Consider the following 10,781-nt stretch of genomic DNA (forward strand, 5'->3'; position numbering starts at 1 on the left):
ATGATTTACACACCAAGAGCGAGCTTAGTGAGGAGGATTAACACATCAAGGGCTTAGTAATGAGGAATTACATGGCAAGAGCTTAGTGATGAGGAAAGAGATTAGTGATTAAGTTTTCAAAACCATAACTTAGTGATGAGGATTTACGCACCAAGTGCTTAGTGATGAGGATTTACATACCAAGAGCTTAGTAATGAGAATTTACACACCAAGAGCTTAGTGATGATGATTTATAAATCAAGAGCTTAGTAATGAGTATTAACATACCAAAAGCTTAGTGATGAAAATTTACATACCAAGAGCTTAGTGATGAGGATTTACAAACCTAGAGCTTAGTGATAAGGATTTACACACCAAGAGCTTAGTGATGATGATTTACACACCAAAAGCTTAGTGATAAGTATTTACACACCAAGAGCTTAGTGATAATGATTTACACACCAATAGCTTAGTGATAAAGATTTACAGAGCAAGTGCTTAGTGATAGGGATTTACACACCAAGAGGTTAGTGATGAAATTCTACAAATGAAGAGCTTAGTGATAATAATTTACACAAAAAAGCTTAGTGATAAGGATTTACACACCAAGATCTTAGTGATAAGGATTTGAATACGAAGATAAGGATTTGAATACCAAGAGCTTAGTGATGAAGATTTACAAACTAAGAGCTTACTGATGTGGACTTATATACCAAGAGCGCATTAATGGGGGTTTAAATACCAAGAGGGTAGTGATGAAGATTTACACATAAAGAGCTTAGTGATGAGGATTTATATACCAAGAGATCAGTGATTAGTACTTACACACCAAGAGCTTAGTGATGAGGACTTAAACACCAAGAGCCTAGTGATTATGATTTACACACCAAGAGCTTAGTGATGAAGAATCCCAAACCAAGGACATGGTGATAAGGATTTACACACCAAGAGCTTAGTATTGAGTAATTACACACGAAGAGCTTAGTGGTGAGAATTTACACTCCGAGATTAGTGATTAGGATTTACACACCAAGCGGTTAGTGATGAGGATTTACACAAGAGCTTAGAGATGATGATTTCACACCAAGATCTTAGTAATGAGGGATTACACACCAAGAGATTAGTGATGAGGATTTACACACAAGGAGCTTAGTGATGAGCATTTACACACCAGGAACATAGTAATGAGGATTTACACACCAGGAACTTAGTAATGAGGATTTACACACCAAGAACTCAGCAATGAGGATTTACACACCAAGAGTTTAGTGATGAGGATTTTCAAACCAAGAGCTTAGTGATGAGGATTTACATACCAAGAACTTAGTGATGAAAATTTACATGCTAAGAGGTAAGTGATGGGGATTTACACACCAAGAGCTTAGTGATGAGCATTTACATACAAAGATCTTAGTGATGAGGATTTGAATACCAAGAGCTTTATTATTAGGATTTACAAACAAAGAGCTTAGTGATGAAGATTCACTACGAAGAGCTTAGTGATTAGGTTTTCATACCAAGAGATTAGTGATTAGGATTTACGCACCAAGAGCTTAGTGATTATGATTTACACAGAGCTTAGTGATGAGGATTTATACACCAAGAGTTTAGTGATGAGGATTAACACACCAGGAGCTTAGTGATGAGAATTCACTCACCAAGCGCTTAGTAATGAGGATTCACACACCATGAGCTTAGTGATGAGGATTTACACACTAAGAGCTTATTGATGATGATTTGCATGCCAAGAGCTTAGTGATGAGGATTTGAATACCAAGAGGATAGTGATGATGATTTACAGAACAGGAGCTTGGTGATGAGGATTTCACATAAAGAGCTTAGTGATGAAGATTTACACACCAGGAGCTTCGTGATGAGGATTTACAAACAAAGAGTTTAGTGATGAGGATTTACATAAGAAGCGCTTAGTGATGATGATTTACAAACCAAGAGCTTAGTGATGAGGATTTACAGACCAAAAGCTTCGTGATGAGGATTTACACACCAAGAGCTTATTGATGAATATTTGATTACCAAGAGCTTAGTGATGATGATTTACATACCAGGCTTAGTGATAAGGATTTACAAACCAAGAGCTTAGTGGTGATGATTTAAACACCAAAAACTTAGTGATGATGATTTACACACCAAAATTTGTGATGATTTACAAACCAAGAGCATAGTGATGAGGATTACAACCCTTAGATGATTACACAAAAAAGCTTAGTAGATGATTTACACAAAGCGTAGTGATGATATTTACACTACCAAGAGCTTAGTGATAGGAGATTAACACCAAAGCTTAGTGATGAGGTTTTGAATACCAAGAGCTTAGTGATGAGGACTTACAAATCAAGAGCTTAGTGATGTCGACTTATATGCCAAGAGCGCAGTGATGAGGATTTGAATACCAAGAGCTTAGTGATGAGGATTTACACACAAATAGCTTAATGATGAGGATTTACATGCCAAGGATTAATGATTAGGATTTACACACCAAGAGGTCAATGATGAGGATTTACACACCAAGAGCTTACTGATAAGGATTTGCACACAAAGTTTAGTGACGAGGATTCACACATCATGAGCTTAGTGATGAGGATTTACACACCAAGAGCTTAGTGATAAGGATTTACACATCAAGGGCTTAGTGAAGAGGATTTACACACCAAAAGCTTAGTGATGATGATTCACACACCAAAACCTGAGTGATGATTTACGCAAATAGAGCTTAGTGATGAGGATTTACAAACCAAGAGCTTAGTGATGAGGATTTCCACACCAATAGCTTAATGATGAAGATTTACACACCAAGAACATAGTGTCGAGGATTTTCACACCAAGAGCTTAATGATGGATTTACACAACAAGAACTTAGTGATGAGGATTTACATTGGTGATGAGATTTACACACCAAGAGCTTAGTGATGAGGATATACACACCAAGAGCTTAGTGATGTAGATTTACACACCAAGAGCTTAGCGATGATGATGTACACGTCAGGAGCGTAGTGGTGAGGATTTACAAACGAAGAGCTTAGTGATGAAGATTTACATCACCAAGAGCTTAATGATGAGGATTTTCACATCAAGAGCTTAGTGGTGGATTTACACACCAAGAGCTTAGTGATGATGATTTACACACCAAGAGCTTAGTGATGAGATTTACACACAAAGCTGAGTGTGATGATTTACAACCAGAGTTAGTGATAGATTTACATACCAGAAGCTTATTGATGATGATTTACACACAAAGAGCTTATTGATGATGATTTACACACAAAGAGCTTAGTGAAGAGGATTTACACACCAAGAGCTTATTGATGAGGGTTTACACACCAAGACCTTAGTGATGAGGATTTACACACAAAGAGCTTAGTGATGAAGATTTACACACCAAGGTGAATGTTGATTTGCACACCGAGAGCTTAGTGATGATGATTTACACACGAAAAACTTAGTAATGAGGATTTACACACCAAGAGCTTATTGATGAAGATTTACACACCAGGAGCTTAGTGATGAGGATTTACACAGCAGGAGGTTAATGATAAGGAATTACACACTAAGAGCTTAGTGATGATGATTTACACACCAAAAGCTTAGTGATGAGGATTTACACATCAAGAACTTGGTGATGAGTATTTACAAGCATAGAACCAATTCAATTGGATCCCCACAAATTAATCAAGTAATGGGTATTTACACCCATAGAACCAAGTGATGGGGATTCACACACAAATGAGAAACCACACAAGAAGAACCAAGTGATGAGGTTATACACACCGAGAATCAAGTTATGAGTGTTAACTGGCAAATCATCAAGAAACGAGGATTTACACACCAAGAACCAGGTGATGGAATCTACGTACATAGAACCAAGTGATGGGGTTTTATACACAATGATCCAAGAACCAAGTAAATAGGATTTACACATCAGTTTAGATAATGAGAACCAATTGATGTGGATTTACTCGCGAACAACCAAGCGATGTGGATATACACAGGAAGAAAAAAAGGGAAGAGATTTACACACGAAGATCTAATTGGTGGAGATTTGTAGACTAATAAACAAATCATGTAGTTTTATGAATCAAGAATCATATAATCAAGATTTGTAGACTAATAAACAAATCATGTAGTTTTATGAATCAAGAATCATATAATCAAGATTTGTAGACTAATAAACAAATCATGTAGTTTTATGAATCAAGAATCATATAATCAAGATTTGTAGACTAATAAACAAATTATGTAGTTTTATGAATCAAGAATCATATAATCAAGATTTGTAGACTAATAAACAAATTATGTAGTTTTATGAATCAAGAATCATATAATCAAGATTTGTAGACTAATAAACAAATCATGTAGTTTTATGAATCAAGAATCATATAATCAAGATTTGTAGACTAATAAACAAATCATGTAGTTTTATGAATCAAGAATCATATAATCAAGATTTGTACATCAAAAAACAACGTAATGGTGATTTACAAACCAAGAACAAAGTGACAAAATTTCATAAACTAAGAATCAAATGAATGGGCTTTTCACACAAATAAAAGAGTAATGGAGTTTTACACAAGAAACATGATATGGAGATTTACACAACATGAACAAAGGAGTTGTGATATACATATGATGACCCAAGTGTGGAGGATGCACTCACCGTAAACAAAGTGATAAACACAATAAAACCAAATAATGAGGATTTCCACACCAAGATCCAAGCGATGGGGGCTCAAACAAGAACCATGTGATAGGGATTTACACATCATGAAACAAGTGATGGGGATTACATATCAAGAAGCAAGTCGTGGGGATTTAATCACCAATAGCCATGTAATGCTATTTTCACATCAGAACACATTTGATGGGAATTTATGCCAAAAGAAGTGACATGGATTAATACACCAAGACCCAAGTGATAAGAACTTACACATCAAGAAGCAGGTGACTGTGGCACTCACTGAACTTACACATCAAGACGCAGGTGACTGTGGCACTCACTGAACTTACACATCAAGACGCAGGTGACTGTGGCACTCACTGAACTAGATCTAAGTCCTGACGATTTACAAACTGAGAAATATGCGATGAGAATTTACATATCAAGAAGCAAGGGATGGGAACTTACACACCAGGAGCAAAGTGATGATTTACAGACCAATAACCGAGTAAAGAGGGGATATTCACCAATAACCAAGTAATGAGGGGATATTCACCAATAACCAAGTAATGAGGGGATATTCACCAATAACCAAGTAATGAGGGGATATTCACCAATAACCAAGTAATGAGGGGATATTCACCAATAACCAAGTAATGAGGGAATATTCACCAATAACCAAGTAATGAGGGGATATTCACCAATAACCAAGTAATGAGGGGATATTCACCAATAACCAAGTAATGAGGGGATATTCACCAATAACCACGTAATGAGGGGATATTCACCAATAACCAAGTAATGAGGGGATATTCACCAATAACCAAGTAATGAGGGGATATTCACCAATAACCACGTAATGAGGGGATATTCACCAATAACCACGTAATGAGGGGATATTCACCAATAACCACGTAATGAGGGGATATTCACCAATAACCAAGTAATGAGGGGATATTCACCAATAACCAAGTAATGAGGGGATATTCACCAATAACCAAGTAATGAGGGGATATTCACCAATAACCACGTAATTAGGGGATATTCACCAATAACCAAGTAATGAGGGGATATTCACCAATAACCAAGTAATGAGGGGATATTCACCAATAACCAAGTAATGAGGGGATATTCACCAATAACCAAGTAATGAGGGGATATTCACTAATAACCAAATGATGGGGATTTTTACAATAAGAACCAAGTGATAAATATTTAGACACCAAGAACCAGGCGATGAGGATTCACACAAGAACCAAGCAAAAATCATTTGCACACCAGAAACCAAACAAACAGGATCTAAACACCAAGACCCAAGTGATAATGATTTATACAACGAGAAACAAGTAATGAGAGGATGCTATAAAATCCAAATGATGAGGATTTACACACGACCAAGAAGTAGATGATGAGGATTTACACACGACCAAGAAGTAGATGATGAGGATTTACACACGACCAAGAAGTAGATGATGAGGATTTACACACGACCAAGAAGTAGATGATGAGGATTTACACAAGAACCAAACAATGAGGATTTATAGACCAAGATCCAAGTGATGTGGATTTTCACACTAAGAACTAAGTGGAAGAGTTTACATAAAGTACTGAGGATTTGAAACATTAAAATCCAGGTATCGAGGGACCAAATGAGGATTTATTAAACGTAAGAGGGTGGATTTTCACACCAAGAACCAAGTGATGACGTTTACACACCAAGAATCAAGTGATTGGAACTTACAGACGACCAAGTAATGAAGATTCATATACCAAGAAACAAGTGACGGAATTTTACACAAAAACATATGATTGGGATTTACACCCCAAGACGTAAATTCTTACACCAAGAAACTTGTGATGGGGAACTTTTGCAACAAAAGCAAGTGATGAAGATATAAGCATAAGAATCAAGTGATGAGAATTTACATAATAAGAACCGAGTATGAAGTTATACACAACGAGAAATAAGAAGTTATGAGTTACAGTATAAACTTCAAGCAATGAGGATTTACACACACAAACGCACAGTGATGAAAATTTAAAGAAAAAGTAACTTACAAAGAACCTGTGATGAGGATTTACATATCAAGAACCAAGTGATGACGGTTATTACATCAAGAACCAAGTGATGACGGTTATTACATCAAGAACCAAATGATGACAGTTATTACATCAAGAACCAAAGTATTTACACACAATGAACAAAGTGTTGTGATTAAGAAAGACATCAGTGATGAGGAAGTGCACGACAACAAGCAAGTGAGGCAAGTTATACATCAACAACAAGCAAGTGAGGCAAGTTATACATCAACAACAAGCAAGTGAGGCAAGTTATACATCAACAACAAGTAAGTGAGGCAAGTTATACATCAACAACAAACATCAAGTGATTGGAATTTGCACAACAAGAACCAAGTCATTCATGAGGACTCAAAAGAAACTCCAGAATATGAGAAATACTTTTTATTTTGAGGAAAAACTGCATGTAAAATAACAGTTCAGTCACATGTAAATATATCCTTGCATGATATTCATGAAGGCAGCATGACCATAAGCAAGACCAATTCCTATGGTTGTTGTACCCTCGTCAAGTGTAAACTCAAAACCACTAAGTTATAAAGTTCTCACTAACAATATTAACATAGTTGACAACATTACTACAAGAGTAACGTCAAGATGAGGCAAATTACTTTCAGCTTAAGAGTAAACTACATCAAAAATTATCCTCTTGTATATCAAGTAGAACAATTTATATTTCCTTGTATGTTCTCTAGGTTTAATGGCTATGAAAACTACAAAATATTCTAGCATGAAAATACAAGTATCAGAAATCATCACTTGTTTATTATAATTACTAGAATATTTAACCTTACACAAAATTTAACTGAAAGAGGGGGCCACCAGTCTAAACTTCAAACTTCCATATGAATCCAATAAATGTGATGATACAGCTCAGTGTTAAATGTGATGATACAGCACAATGTTAAATGTGATGATACAGTACAATGTTAAATGTGATGATACAATACAATGTTAAATGTGATGATACAGCACAATGTTAAATGTGATGATACAGTACAATGTTAAATGTGATGATACAGCACAATGTTATATGTGATGATACAGCACAATGTTATATGTGATGATACAGCACAGTGTTAAATGTGATGATACAGCACAGTGTTAAATGTGATGATACAGCACAGTGTTAAATGTGATGATACAGCACAATGTTAAATGTGATGATACAGCAGAGTGTTAAATGTGATGATACAGCACAGTGTTATATGTGATGATACAGCACAGTGTTAAATGTGATGATACAGCACAGTGTTAAATGTAATGATACAGCACAATGTTAAATGTGATGATACAGCACAGTGTTAAATGTGATGATACAGCACAATGTTAAATGTGATGATACAGCACAGTGTTAAATGTGATGATACAGCACAATGTTAAATATGATGATATAGCACAGTGTTAATTGTGATGATACAGCAAAGTTTTATATGTGATGATACAGCACAGTGTTATATGTGATGATACAGCACAATGTTAAATGTGATGATACAGCACAGTGTTATATGTGATGATACAGCACAATGTTAAATGTGATGATACAGCACAGTGTTAAATGTAATGATACAGCAGAGTGTTAAATGTGATGATACAGCACAGTGTTATATGTGATGATACAGCACAATGTTAAATGTGATGATACAGCACAGTGTTAAATGTGATGATACAGCACAATGTTAAATGTAATGCTACATCACAGTGTTAGATGTGATAATACAGCACAGTGTTAGATGTGATGATACAGCAGAGTGTTAAATGTCATGATACAGCACAGTGTTAAATGTGATGATACAGCAGAGTGCTAAATGTGATGATACAGCACAGTGTTAGATGTGAAGATACAGCAGAGTGTTAAATGTCATGATACAGCAGATTGTTAAATGTGATCATACAGCACAGTGTTAAATGTCATGATACAGCACAGTGTTAGATGTGATGATACAGCACAGTGTTAAATATTAGTAGTGTTGTATGTTAGTTTACACCAGACATAAGTGCTGTATTATTTCTTCAGTTTTATCATATCATAATGTGTCGTTCCATTACATGGACACGATAATAGAAGCAATGAATAAACCACAGAACTTTGTAAAATGTTTCGAGTGAGATGATAATGGAGGTCAAGTTTTAGTGAAGACAATATGTGATCACATCTCATATATCATTCTACTCTACTTCACAAGACAATCTATTTCATCAAAACCTTTTGTGTGTGTGTGTGTGTGTGTGTGTCTGTTTACTGTATGCATGTCTGTGTTCATGATTCTTGATTAACTTCAAAATAGTATCATATTTGAACCTGAATTCTTTACATTTTTCTGAGAAAAGTAAAATTCGTTTGTTAAACAACACTAACATACTGAAATATGTCAAGTTGGAAAATATCATGATTTGTTTAGGTTTCCGGCGTCACACTGGCCGAGTGTGTGCTTGTGTGACGGACACGAACATATGACCTTCACTTCTGTGACGGACACGAACATATGACCTTCACTTGTGTGACGGACACGAACATATGACCTTCACTTGTGTAACGGACACGAACATATGACCTTCACTTGTGTGACGGACATGAACATATGACCTTCACTTGTGTGACGGACACGAACATATGACCTTCACTTGTGTGACGGACACGAACATATGATCTTCACTTGTGTGACGGACACGAACATATGACCTTCACTTGTGTGACGGACACGAACATATGACCTTCACTTGTGTGACGGACACGAACATATGACCTTCACTTGTGTGACGGACACGAACATATGACCTTCACTTGTGTGACGGACACGAACATATGACCTTCACTTGTGTGACGGACACGAACATATGACCTTCACTTGTGTGACGGACACGAACATATGACCTTCACTTGTGTGACGGACACGAACATATGACCTTCACTTGTGTGACGGACACGAACATATGACCTTCACTTGTGTGACGGACACGAACATATGACCTTCACTTGTGTGACGGACACGAACATATGACCTTCACTTGTGTGACGGACACGAACATATGACCTTCACTTGTGTGACGGACACGAACATATGACCTTCACCTGTGTGACGGGATAATGACTGGCTCTCAAGTGTCCTCTCGTATGCTCATGATAATCACACAAAATTTCTTTGTATAATATGGATGTATGAAAGTTGCATAGAAACACATGAATCAAATCCAGGTGTGAAGAATAAAGAAAATAAATGACACATACAAAATTTAATGTTGTATGACTTGTAGGAAAGGTTACCTGAGACGATGTGTAGAAACAAGTCTCCATTCTCAAGTATGACATCATAACACAAACAACAGAAACTGTTTGCTTTTCAGGTTGAAATAATAATATTTTGGAGTAGTAAACATTGGAGTCGTGAGCTGTGAAACATATGGAATATTTGACCTCCAGCTGGAGAATGCCCTCACAGTTACATGTAGCATAACTTCATAATGTTAAACATGAAATATTAGATTATCACCTCAGGTGTACAGTATAATACACAGAAAACTATATCATGTGTAACTTCAAAACATGTAAACTATAACCTTTAATGAGAGTTAACAACACTGCCAGCTATAACTTCCTTGAGTATGAAGTCAGCAGGACGGATCCAGGAACAGGAAGTGGATGTGCTAGCATGTTATCTTGTGGTGGGTGGGTTATCTAGTATGGTGTCATGCTATCTTGTGGTGGATGGGTTTCTAGTATGTGATGTCATGTTATCTTGTGATGGGTGGGTTATCTAGTATGGTGTCATGTTATCTTGTGGTGGGTGGGTTATCTAGTATGGTGTCATGTTATCTTGTGATGGGTGGGTTATCTAGTGTGGTGTCATGTTATCTTGTGGTGGGTGAGTTGTCTAGTATGGTGTCATGTTATCTTGTGATGGGTGGGTTATCTAGTATGGTGTCATGTTATCTTGTGGTGGGTGGGTTATCTAGTATGGTGTCATGTTATCTTGTGGTGGGTGGGTTGTCTAGTATGATATCATGTTATCTTGTGGTGGGTGGGTTATCTAGTATGGTGTCATGTTATCTT

This window comes from Panulirus ornatus, chromosome 6 (genome assembly GCF_036320965.1).
Source record: "Panulirus ornatus isolate Po-2019 chromosome 6, ASM3632096v1, whole genome shotgun sequence".
Classification (NCBI taxonomy): domain Eukaryota; kingdom Metazoa; phylum Arthropoda; class Malacostraca; order Decapoda; family Palinuridae; genus Panulirus; species Panulirus ornatus.